Genomic DNA, 11,857 nt, shown 5'->3' with positions numbered 1-11,857 from the left:
CCTGAGTGAGGTAACCCAATCACAAAAGAGCACACATGATATGCACTCACTGATAAGTGGATATTAGCTCAGAAGCTTGGAATACCCAAGATACAATCCACAAATCTCATGAAACTCAAGAAGAAGGAAGAACAATGTATGGATATTTCAACCCTTCTTAGAAGGGAGAACAAAATACCCATGGAAGGATTTACAGAGAGAATGTGTGGAGCAGAGACTGAAGGAATGATAATCCAGAGACTACCCTGCATGGGGATCCATCCCACATACAATCACCAAATCTAGACACTATTGTAGATGCCAACAAGTGCTTGCTGACAGGAGCCTGATATAGCTGTCTCCTGAGAGACTCTGCCAGTGCCTGAGAAATACAAAAGTGGATGCTCACAGCCATCCATTGGATTGAGTGCAGGGTCCCCAATAAAGAAGCAAGAGAAAGGACCCAAGGAGCTGAAGGGGTTTCCAGTCCCATAGGAGGAACAACAATATGAACTAACTAGTACCCCCAGAGCTGCCAGGGACTAAACCACCAACCAAAGAGCACACATGGTAGGACTCATGGCTTCAGCTGCATATGTAAACTCTTATTTAATAGAGTCAATATTCAGATTTTAATTTATTCCTGTTTCTCTTTATGCACCATTTATTCTTAACATACATGTCACAAGATAATTGATACTTATATTTTATACTTTATAATATCTTAACTCTGCTTACCATTACCAGACTCAATCAAAAAGATGCTAGAAATGCCTCTTTATTTTCATGTTGGAAGAATAGTATACGTTGAAATATTTTGTAGATTCTTTTAAAGATGAAAAATCTATAAATTTTTATTTATATAAGAGAATATTCCATAAGCAGTCCTCTTAAGGCTTGCTGGTTTCCTACCTAATATATCTAACCTCTGTCAAGAACCAATTTATATATTTTTTCCTTTACTTCTTTTTTTTCTTTTTTTTGTTTTGTTTTTCTTTCTTTTTTTAAGATTTATTTATTTATTAAATGTAAGTACATTTTAGCTGTCTTCAGATACTCCGTAAGAGGAAATTACGGGTGGTTGTGAGCCACCATGTGGTTGCTAGGATTTGAACTCAGGACCTTTGCAAGAGCAGTCAGTGCTCTTAACCTCTGAGCCACCTCTCCAGCCCCTAACTATGTACTCTTTTTTTTTTTTTTTAAAGATTTTCTTATCATTTATTTATTACTAGTACGCTGTACCTGTCTTCAGATAACACCAGAAGAGGGTATCAGATCTCATTACGGGTGGCTATGAGCCACCATGTGGTTGCTGGGATTTGAACTCATGACCTTTGGTAGAACAATCAGTGCTCTTACCTGCTGAGCCATCTCACCATCCCTTATTTCTTTTTTTATTATTTATTTGTTTTAGGAAATAGAAGATACAGATCTCTTACTAATTACATTAATTTTTCTATACAAGTTATTGCATTTTAAACTTTTTTAAAAAATGTAGTATTGTTTTATAATAATTACAATTACATCTTTTATTGTGATTTTCCAAAAAAAAATAAGATCTAAAAGAAAATAATTTTTTTATAAAATGTCCATAGCTCAAAGTATTCAGAAAATTGAATTGAGTCTTTAAACAACAATCTATTTTTCATAAAAAAATACATTTTATATCTCCTACTCATTAAATTCCTTCCATACCTGTTATAATCAGGCCAAGATGGGAACACATGTGCTCTCTGAGGTAGGTGTTTTTTTCTATGATATTTAAATGATGGGTGATGCATTGCAATCATAAGTAACATCAAAGTTATGAATAATTTATTCATGTGCTGGGATTAAACTTCTCCTGTTGCTGTAGTTAATAACTCATAATTATACAACCAAATGAAGAATTTGAGTAGTTTTCAGAAGTAGCAGAAAACACCTAAGACTCATTTCTTTCCTTGGTGGCAGAAGAAAGTTAGTGAAGGGTTGGAAAGGAAGGGAAGGAGAAAGAAAAAGATGCCTAAAATATTTTAGAAAATCTATACACATCCTTAGAGAAATCTTTGGGTATCAATGACATTTAAGAACTAGCAGGCAAATAAATGAGTTAAAATATCATCATAGGTTTCAGAAATAGTTTTTTTTTTTTTTAAAAAAGGGCATAAAAAATATCAAAGATAAGTCTAGAGATACATAAAAGTATGCAATAAGAAGTTCTTATTTTTCAAAAATTTCCAATAACCCATAGAAAATATATATGTATATACATATATACATATACATATGTATATAGTTCTATGTTTTCTTTTAAAAGAAAATGATGACTAAAAGGAAAACAGTCTTTTGGTATTTCCTCTTCTAGATGTCAAAGCCTCTAGAAAGCATTAAGTTTTAAGATTCTTTTCCACATGTAGTGAATTAATTCATTGTATAAATGGAAACCTCCTTGTTATTGAGTCCATATAGTGATTGTCCTAGTGGTGCTTAATTAGGAGGAGTTATACTGAATACTATGAATTTTTCAGAGGCCATTCTAGAGGGCTAAAGAATGGACCATGAATTCAGTTTTAGCATTAAAATCCAATTGCACTATATGGATAGTCCTTTTGTGTATGTATATGGTTAATATTTCACCTTTAACAAAGATATTTTCTCAAATAAAACTATCTTAAATAGTGACGACATGACTGATTTCTGAAGAGAATTAGGTTTTAAAGAAATTACTTAATAGGGGACATTATTTTTTCTTTAAATTTAATATACATCATATTCATCATAATATAGTAAATATGATACATTTTTCCAACTTATGAATGGATGGAGGTTCTGAAGACCAGAAGAGTTTGGTATGATGACAAGAAAACATGAAATTTCAAAGGGTTAAACATTCTACATTTTAATCTTAAAAAAACAAAATTGAACATGTGTTCCATAATGGTACAGGCCTGTAATCCGAGCACTGGTGAAGCCGTGGTAGGACTATCCAGAGTCTCCAGCTAGCCTATGACATGTAGACCTAAGTCCTTAAAATAACAAGAGAATATACAGTCATTTAATGGTTTAGTTTAATAGACAGATTACTTATCTTGTAGGTTTGAATGGTCATTTTAGCTGTTTATTAATTATAAATAGTTAGATGTATTTTAATCAACTAAAAATCAGGGTGTGTCTAAGAAGAATTGAGTTGGAATTCTGAAGGGAATTGCAGTGAATCTATAGATTGCTTTTGGTAAGATGGCCATTTTTCCTATGTTAATCCTGCTGATCCACAAGCATGGGAGATCTTTCTATCTTCTGGGATCTTCTTCAATTTCTCTCTTGAAGTTCTTGTCATATAGATCTTTCACTTACTTAGTTAGAGTTACACCAAGATGTTTTATACTACTTGTGGCTATTGTGAAGAGAATAGTTTCTCTAATTTCTTTCTCAAGCCGTTTATCCTTTGAGTAGAAAAGAGCTACTGATTTGTTTGAGTTGATTTTATATCCAACAACTTTGCCGAAGTTATTTCTCAGCTGAAGGGGTTCTCTGGTGGAATTTTTGGGGTCACTTAAATATACTATCATATCATCCACAAATAGTGATATCTTGAATTCTTCCAAATTTGTATCCCTTTGACCCCCTTTTGTTGTCTAATTGCTCTGCATAGAACATTGAATACTATATTGAATAGATAGGGAGAGAATGAGAAGGCTTGTAGAGCAATTCTCAGATTCACCCAGAAAAACAAAAACCCAGGATACTGAAAACTATTCTCAACAATAAGAGAACTTTAGGGGAATCAAGTTGACCTCAAGCTCTACTACAGAGCAATAATGTCAAAAACTGCATGGTATTGGTACTGAGACAGGTTGATAGATCAATGAAATAGAATTGAAGGACCAGAAATAAACCCACACACCTATAGTCGCCTGATCATAGACAAAGAAGCCAAAACCATCCAGTGGAAAAAAAGACAGCATTTTTAACAAATGGTGCTGGCTCAACTGGTGGTTAGCATGTAGAAGAATGCAAATCAATCTATTCTTAACTCTTTGTACAAAGCTCAACTACAAGTGATTCAAGGACCTCCACATAAAATCATATACAGTGAATCTAATAGAGGAGAAAGTTGGAAAGAGCCTGGAACACCTTGGTACAGGAGAAAATTTCCTGAAATCTTGCCAATAGCTCAGGTGCTAAGATCAATAATGGGCAAGTGAGATCTCATAAATTGAAAAGCATTTATAAGGCAAACACTGTTAACAGAACAAAATGGAAACCTATAGACTAAAAAAAAGATCTTTATCAACCCTATATCCAATAGAGGGATAATATCCAAAATATACAAAGAACTTAAAAAGTTAGACTCCAAAGAACCAAATAACACTATTAAAAAATAGGTAGAGAGATAAAAAATAAATTTTCAACTGTGGAATCTCAAATGACCTAAAGGCAACTAAGGGAATGTTCAATATCCTTAGTCATCAGGGAAATGCAAATCAACAGGATCCTGAGGTACCATCTCATACCTGTCAGAATGACTAAGAACGAAAACTAAGTTAACAGCAGATGCTGGTGAGGATATGGAGAAAGAGGAACACTCCTCCATTGCTGGTGGGTTTGCAAACTGGTAAATCCACTCTAGAAATCAGTCTGTCAGTTCACCCCAAATTGGAAATAGTTCTACCTAAGGATCCAGCCATACCACTCCTGGAAATAAACCCAAAAGATGCTCCAACATAAAACAAGGACACATGGTCCATTATGTTCATAGCAGCATTATTTATAATAGCTAGAAGCTAGAGAGAACCCAGATGTCCCTCAAAAGAGGAATGGATACAGAAAATGACATACATTTACATAATGGAGTACCACATAGTTATTAAGATCAATGACTTCATGAAATTCACAGGCAACTGGATGGAACTATAAAATATCATCCTGAGTGAAGCCACCCAGACACAAAAGAACACATATGGTCTATATTCACTGACGATTGGATATTAGCCCCAAAGCTCACAATACCTATAAAAGAACTCACTGACACTAGGAAGCTCAAGAAGAAAGAAGTGTGGATGCTTCAGCCCTACTTAGAAGGTGAAACAAACTGAGCATGGGTAGTGGAGAGAAGGGTGGATGTGTGAGGGAAAGGGGAGGGGTAGAGGGAGGGAAAGGGGGCAAGATCAGGTGTGGAGATGGGAAGAAATACTGGGTCATGAAATTGTGTACCAGTAAGGAATGGGGAACTAGAGGTAGCCACTACAACTTCCCAGATGCCAGGGAAGTGAGAGGTCCCCAATGGCTTGGGGCCCAACCATGATGACTTTATCAGAAATACGCATCCACTATTGCTGATTGTTGGATCCCTCAGCTGCAAGACACCAGAGCTTGCGACCGGAGACTCAACTCATGCCTCTTGTGTCTGAAACTAGAGGCTCACTACTCTGAGTTCCACCTTTGAAGATTCCAGAGGAAACTATGCCTGTTGGCTGGCACGTATACAGCCTGAGGACATCTGTTGTTGACCTCCTCCCACAGTGTGGACTGTGCCTCTAGCCACACCCCGGAGTCTAGACCTGTGGGACGCCCTGAGTCTCCACCTTCAGCCCTACAACCGGTTTCCCTTTGACTTCCTCCTGGACTTTGTTCAGACTCTTCCTGACTCCTCCCGAATTCTTTATGTTATTCAAATGTCATTGTAACCTAGAGATTCAGTTTTGCTCTCTTGTATATAAATGCTGAACCCCCAAAGTAAAGGTGAGCCTTGATTGGAAAACCTCAACTTGGCTTCGTGTCCTTTTGTTCTCAAACTCTGTGTTTCAGGTCTACTTTCTCCCTTCGGTCAAGGCAGAACCCAGTTCATGAAACTACGGGACAGTTTCAGCTGATGCCAAGAAGTACTTGTTGACAGGAGCCTGTATAGCTGCCCTTCAGCCTGACCAATCCAGATGTGGATGCTTGCTGTCAACCTTTGGAATTAGTGTGGGAACCCCATTGGAAGAGTTAGGGGAAGGAATAAAGAAGCTGAAGGGTATTGTAACCTCATAGGAAAAACAACAATATCAACTACCAGAATGCCCCAGAGCTCCCAGGAACTAAACTACCCATGAAAGAGTATACATGCAAGGACCCATGGCTCAAGCTATATATGTAGCCAAGGATTGCCTTATCTGGCATCCATGTGAGGGAAGGCCTTTAGTCCTGTAGAGGCTTGATGCCCTAGAGTAGAGGGATGCTAAGGTGCTGAGGAGGGAGTGAGTGGGTGGATGGGTGGAGGAGCACCCTCATAGAAGTAGAGGAGGGGGATGGGATTAGGGATTTGAGGAGGGGAAACCTGGAAGAGGGGACAACATTTGAAATGTAAATAAATAAAATAACTAATAAAAAAGAAAAAAACAAAAATAAAATAATTTAAAGTGTGAGAAAATCAGGGTATCTTTTATGCTTCCCCATGTACACAGCACAATGTCCAGCACACTCCTTCCTCTCACTTAACTATTTGAGTTGCTTTGGTTTCTAGAAGCCAAGCATTATTCTCTAGGTGAATACAGCCAAAGAGAACTGGATAGGGAAAGAACTATGCATATCAATGCTGATATTAGTAAGTGACCAGGAAAAGTCAAGCTCAAAGATCATTGTGAAAAACAAACTGCTTCGAGCTGGACAGATTTATTCCCCTTGTATCCTAATAACAGACTTTCTTCTCCAATATCTGGTCGAAGGAACTGGCAACCATATTCATAGATATTTTGTAAGAGTATATCATTTGGTACTTAAGAATACCCAATGGGTTTTAACTAAGGAGCTTCTTTGGAACTTTGGAAAAGTGGAAGAGCATGCTAATTATGGCAATCATGCAAAGACTGATATACAGAACTTGTGTTTAAGGTTTCCCTCAGTAAAGCCAGCTATAATGAGAATAGTAACAATATATATATTGTTACAGAACATCTTGCTGTGGTAGGATATTTAATATACCTTGATCTTACTTGGCCTCATTTAACTTCTGACTCTTATACCCTTTCTGGTCACCCTTTCACAATCGACCTGGGACTTGTAGGAAGGGGTTATAATATATGTGTCTCAAATATAGCTGAGCAGTTCATACATATTTATTTTCAGCACATTGATGAGATTGTGTTTCTACTTTAACAGCTTTCCATTGCACAGGTAGAATTCTGATGAAGTCTGAGGTTGAATTTTTCTGTGTTCTTCCAAATCTTAAAAAAATCTAGGCTGTTCTATGAAGATTCATACAAAATATATCAAAATGCTATATGATACACAATTGCTACAATCCAAAAGCAACTGCAATTTTTTTTAAGTTTCTTGAAGTATCTGGTTTGCAGTTATAAGTTGTAGCACATCTATACAAGAAAAGATACCACATTGGAGCTGGGGAAAATGGTGAAATTTGCTTTGCCAAGTATTAATTGGGACATTGCTATGCACATGTAATGCTAAGCCTGTATTGCTAAAACACTTATGTACATTGGCCAGCTTGGGCTACATAGTGAGTATATGCCTCAAAACTGATAGATAAACCAAGAAAAAAATAATTTCTCAAAAAAGAAGCAATCCTTTATTGACATAAACTGAGCTAAAAACAAAACAGGGTTATTCAACATTATACACATACACACAATTTCTGAATGCTGGCAAATATGGTTGACATGACAGCTTTCCTCTTACAGTTATTTTATTACATCTTAAATAGATAAAGTTATATAAAGCCTGTCTTAAAGTTCAAAATCAATTATACTGTACATCTGATAGAGGATTAATGCATTTCTCAACCAACCTTTTGCAGTGGATGATAATTAATGTAGAGACTGATGCCTGTCTGTCATAGTTAAGGTTTCCATTGCTGTGATGAGATACCATGACCAAGGCACGTCTGATGAAGGACACCATTCAGTTGGGGTTGGCTTACAGGTTCAGAGGTTCAGTCCATTATTATCGAGGCAGGAAGAATGGCAGCATCCAACCAGGTATGACACTGGAGGAACAGAGAGTTCTACATTTTCTTCTAAAGGCAAACAGGAAAAAACTGCTGTCTTCCAGACAGCTAGAATGAAGAACTCAAAGCCCAACCCCACAGTGACATACTTTCTACAACAAGGCCACACCTACTCCACGCCGCCCCATAGTGCCACTCTCTGGATCAACTATATTCAAACCACCATACTGGCCAAGGTGTAGAAAAAAAAAAAAAAAACTCTAACGACTAGGCCTAAATTGTATATCTATATCAGAGCCCACCCTTCCAAGGCTCATAGGTTGTTGTAGAAGAGAGGACAGAAACAGAGGGAGGGCCAAAGATAGTAGATGATGAATAGGAAGAAACAGAGTCCTCCAGATACAACAATGCATCTGCACTTAGAAACTTAGAGCAATAGTTATAGTATGAATAAGCCCTACCCATGGTCGATTAAGATCAAGTTCCAGAATGGAAAAGAGAGGTGCACATGAAATATCATACCTAACCATGGAGCTCTTGATAACTGACAGCTGCTGAAATAGGGGGAGACAGTTTTGTTGAAGTGTGTTACTCCTGGGAAGTCAGCCATATTTCAGTGAAAGCTGACACATCCAGGAATATATGAATACCATAACCTGGACTTGATGAATCAATTAAAAACAATAACAATAAACAAACAAACAAGAACAAATAAAAAGACTCAAAGTTAGGTACATAGGGAAGAACAGGTGCATCTGAAGGAACAGGGCATACAGAAATATGAGTAAAATATATTGTAACAAACAAAATTCTGAAAAACAAATAGTAAAAAAATATTTTAAGTGAATTATACACCTGCATACAATTAATATATAATATACAATTAAGGCACTAAGGCTTTATTTCTAGGAAGGACATATAGGATACTAGTTTATCAATATGATAAAGCAGTAAAAAAGATAAATAGCAAAACATAGATAAAAGAATTATAAGTGTGCTTTCAAGATTAAAGTGGCCTGCAAATGCTATAAAGAAAGCTAGTTCATTTTAAGAAGTGCGCTAACATTGCTTGATAAAGTGTTTATGTTATTAATAATATGCATCTCTTGGCAAAGCAGAAGCTGATGAACTGATGTCACTATGAACTAAAATTAGTTTAAAGTGATTTAGTTTTAGTTGATGCTTGTTATTTACACTTCTTTTTACAGTGAAGACATTAAAGTAAAATGGGCTCTCCTTCATAGTACATCATGGGGACAGAATCTAACATTATTCTCAGGGTTATAGAGTGCTGGGGAAGTCTCAAATGACAGGACTTAGCATGGATAGAATAAAGGGAAAATGAAAGAGGTTTTACCAAGGGACCAGTGTGCTGGAACTGCCTTCTAAGTTTCCAGGGTGTGTGATGATGTGTGTAAAGATAATCCTTGTAACAGAAGGGAAGTCATCTGGAAAGTAACTTAAAAGGAACATGATGAATTATATTAGAGATATGCTTGAATTGGGACAACAATGGAAACACTAAGGGGATCATACCACCATATTATGTGTGCATCAAGGTAGGCCTTGAAAGCCATAATATTCTATCTTCATCTGATGCACCATTTCCTAGTATATTGACTGAACAAATTGTCATTCAACCTGTGTTTGACAGTCTTTTAAGGCCCCCAAAATTTCCTATATCCTGACCAATTCAAAAATTTAAACGAACCTAATATTTTTTAAATGCTCTTTTTAAACCGATTCAAAAATAAATCTTCTTAAAATTCTGGTCTTTGATGCTAGCTGTTCCCCCTGGAAACACAAAATAAGTGTAACCCTTTTTTCACACAAACGCCCTTCGAATAATTGAAGGCACTTTTAACGTCCCAGTGAGCCTTCGCTTCTGTAGGCTAAACACTAATCAATGTGCTCTTAGTGCATGTACGGTGTCTTTTTTAGTATATAATGCTTTGAACTGAACTGACCTTTCAAAATAATATATAATTAAGACTGATCATTATGATTAAAGATTAAGTTTTAATAAAGACATGCAAGAAGCATACAGTAAAGACAAAAAAAAAAATTCCAATAAAAACAGAATAGCTCAGCAAATGCAAACCAGGACAGGGAATCCCATCAAAGCTAGAGAAAAGGGAAGTTCCACATGATGAGAGAATTAAAACATGAAACCCTAGAGAGTTATTGATATTTGAAGAATCAGAACAACGGTGTTTAAGTCATTTACTAATTAGCCTCTGGATTTTGCACAAGTTGTATTTAATGAATCCAGATTTCAGAAAGGTAAACTGTCAGAGAACAGGACTTTGCACCGTAAGAGGAGTGAATACAGCCACCAGTAAAACAATTCTATTTACTCTTCAAGGCCTATATGAAGGGACACGTCCTCAAACAAACGGTTTTTGGCTTTCTTCCTCAGGATCAACTGGTGCCAGTTACTTCTGCTTACATAGACCTGCACAGTGACTCATGGTTGATCTTCTTGTCATTTACAAATAATCAATTAATTAATGATAGGCACCTGCTCTTGGATGTGGTGATGTCCTCAGCCAGTAACTGGACAGACTGTGCCTGGGCAGTAAATATATACATGCGGAAAATCAGTGACCTCTAATGCCAGCAATTCAAAGACTCTTTGGGCAGAAATGACCTGCTCTAGAGTTTTACTCAGGTATTAGTTTTTGTTTCTCTAGGAAACACTTGCCCATTTCTATACATTTTTGCTTTCATTTCTTACCACCTGGAACTAATTTTGATGACTGAGTTAAAAATTAGTATTTTAACTTTGGTCATGTTTGCAGCAGTGTCCAGAACACTGATCTTCAATACCATGCTGGTTGTGTTTTTTGTCAAGTAGGAGTGACTTTTGTGGTTCACATGAGCTTGGATAAGAACTATGTTTTTATTTCACTTACAAATAACAAATACTTGTTTGACCATTCCATTATGTACCTCACCTTCAAACAGATTTTGAACATTCAATTTGAAGGATTAATTTCAGATTCTCATTTTTGCCATAATTCAGATTTGAAGGTTTTTTTTGTTCAGTTTCTATTTGATCTTTAAGCCATTTAATTTCAAAGTTTATCTTTAGATTTCTGTACAAACTCTTCTCATTTTGCCTATTCCATTTATAAATCATGCTCTACTTCCTATTTCTTTAGAATATAACACAAAAAAGTTGAACTATGTTTGGTCTTCTATGGTTAATTTCATCCTCCAGAATGATGCTGTTTTATATTATCATAAAATAGACGAAGGTAATCACTATTGTTTTATTTATTTGTGGATATTTTCCTCCTTTTTCTTAAGAATGTTCAGTAGAAATGATTATGCTTAATGTATACTGTATACAGGTATGGAAATGTCAAAAAGAAACTCATTCCATGCAATTAAAGCATGTTAAAAAATAAATTATGTATAAATTTAGGCATTTTTATTAAGTCACTCAGCAAATGTGTATATTTGCTATTAAATTGCCAGAGAAAATATTAAGAGTAATTTTTATTTTCAAAACTTAAATGTGGATTAGAGAGTCAGCATTTTTCTTTTTATTTTATTTTTTTTAATTTTTTTAATCTTAAGTTTATTGATTTTTTTGGGTGTACATATTCACAAATGTAGTACATATTGATAGGGTATTTTTTGTCATATTCTTTAAAATTTATAAAATATTATAACAATAAAAATGAGTATTATGAAAGGTGTTTGATATAAAACAACAATCAATTTAACAGTCTTATGTAGGTGCTTGTCTATAGCAATAGTGAAAATACATTTTTCTCAATATAAATTTTAAATAACTCCAAACATATTAACTGTATACTTCAAAACAATACATCACTACTACTATTTTCTTAAATGAACATAAATATATAAAGTCTTCTTGTTTGTATTTAGTAGAGTTTAAAATCTTGGCTCTTACTGTGGTACAAGCCCAAAATAAGAACAATT

The sequence above is a fragment of the Mastomys coucha genome, unplaced genomic scaffold (assembly GCF_008632895.1).
Source record: "Mastomys coucha isolate ucsf_1 unplaced genomic scaffold, UCSF_Mcou_1 pScaffold1, whole genome shotgun sequence".
In the NCBI taxonomy this organism is placed as follows: domain Eukaryota; kingdom Metazoa; phylum Chordata; class Mammalia; order Rodentia; family Muridae; genus Mastomys; species Mastomys coucha.
Note: the sequence above shows the minus strand (reverse complement) of the source record.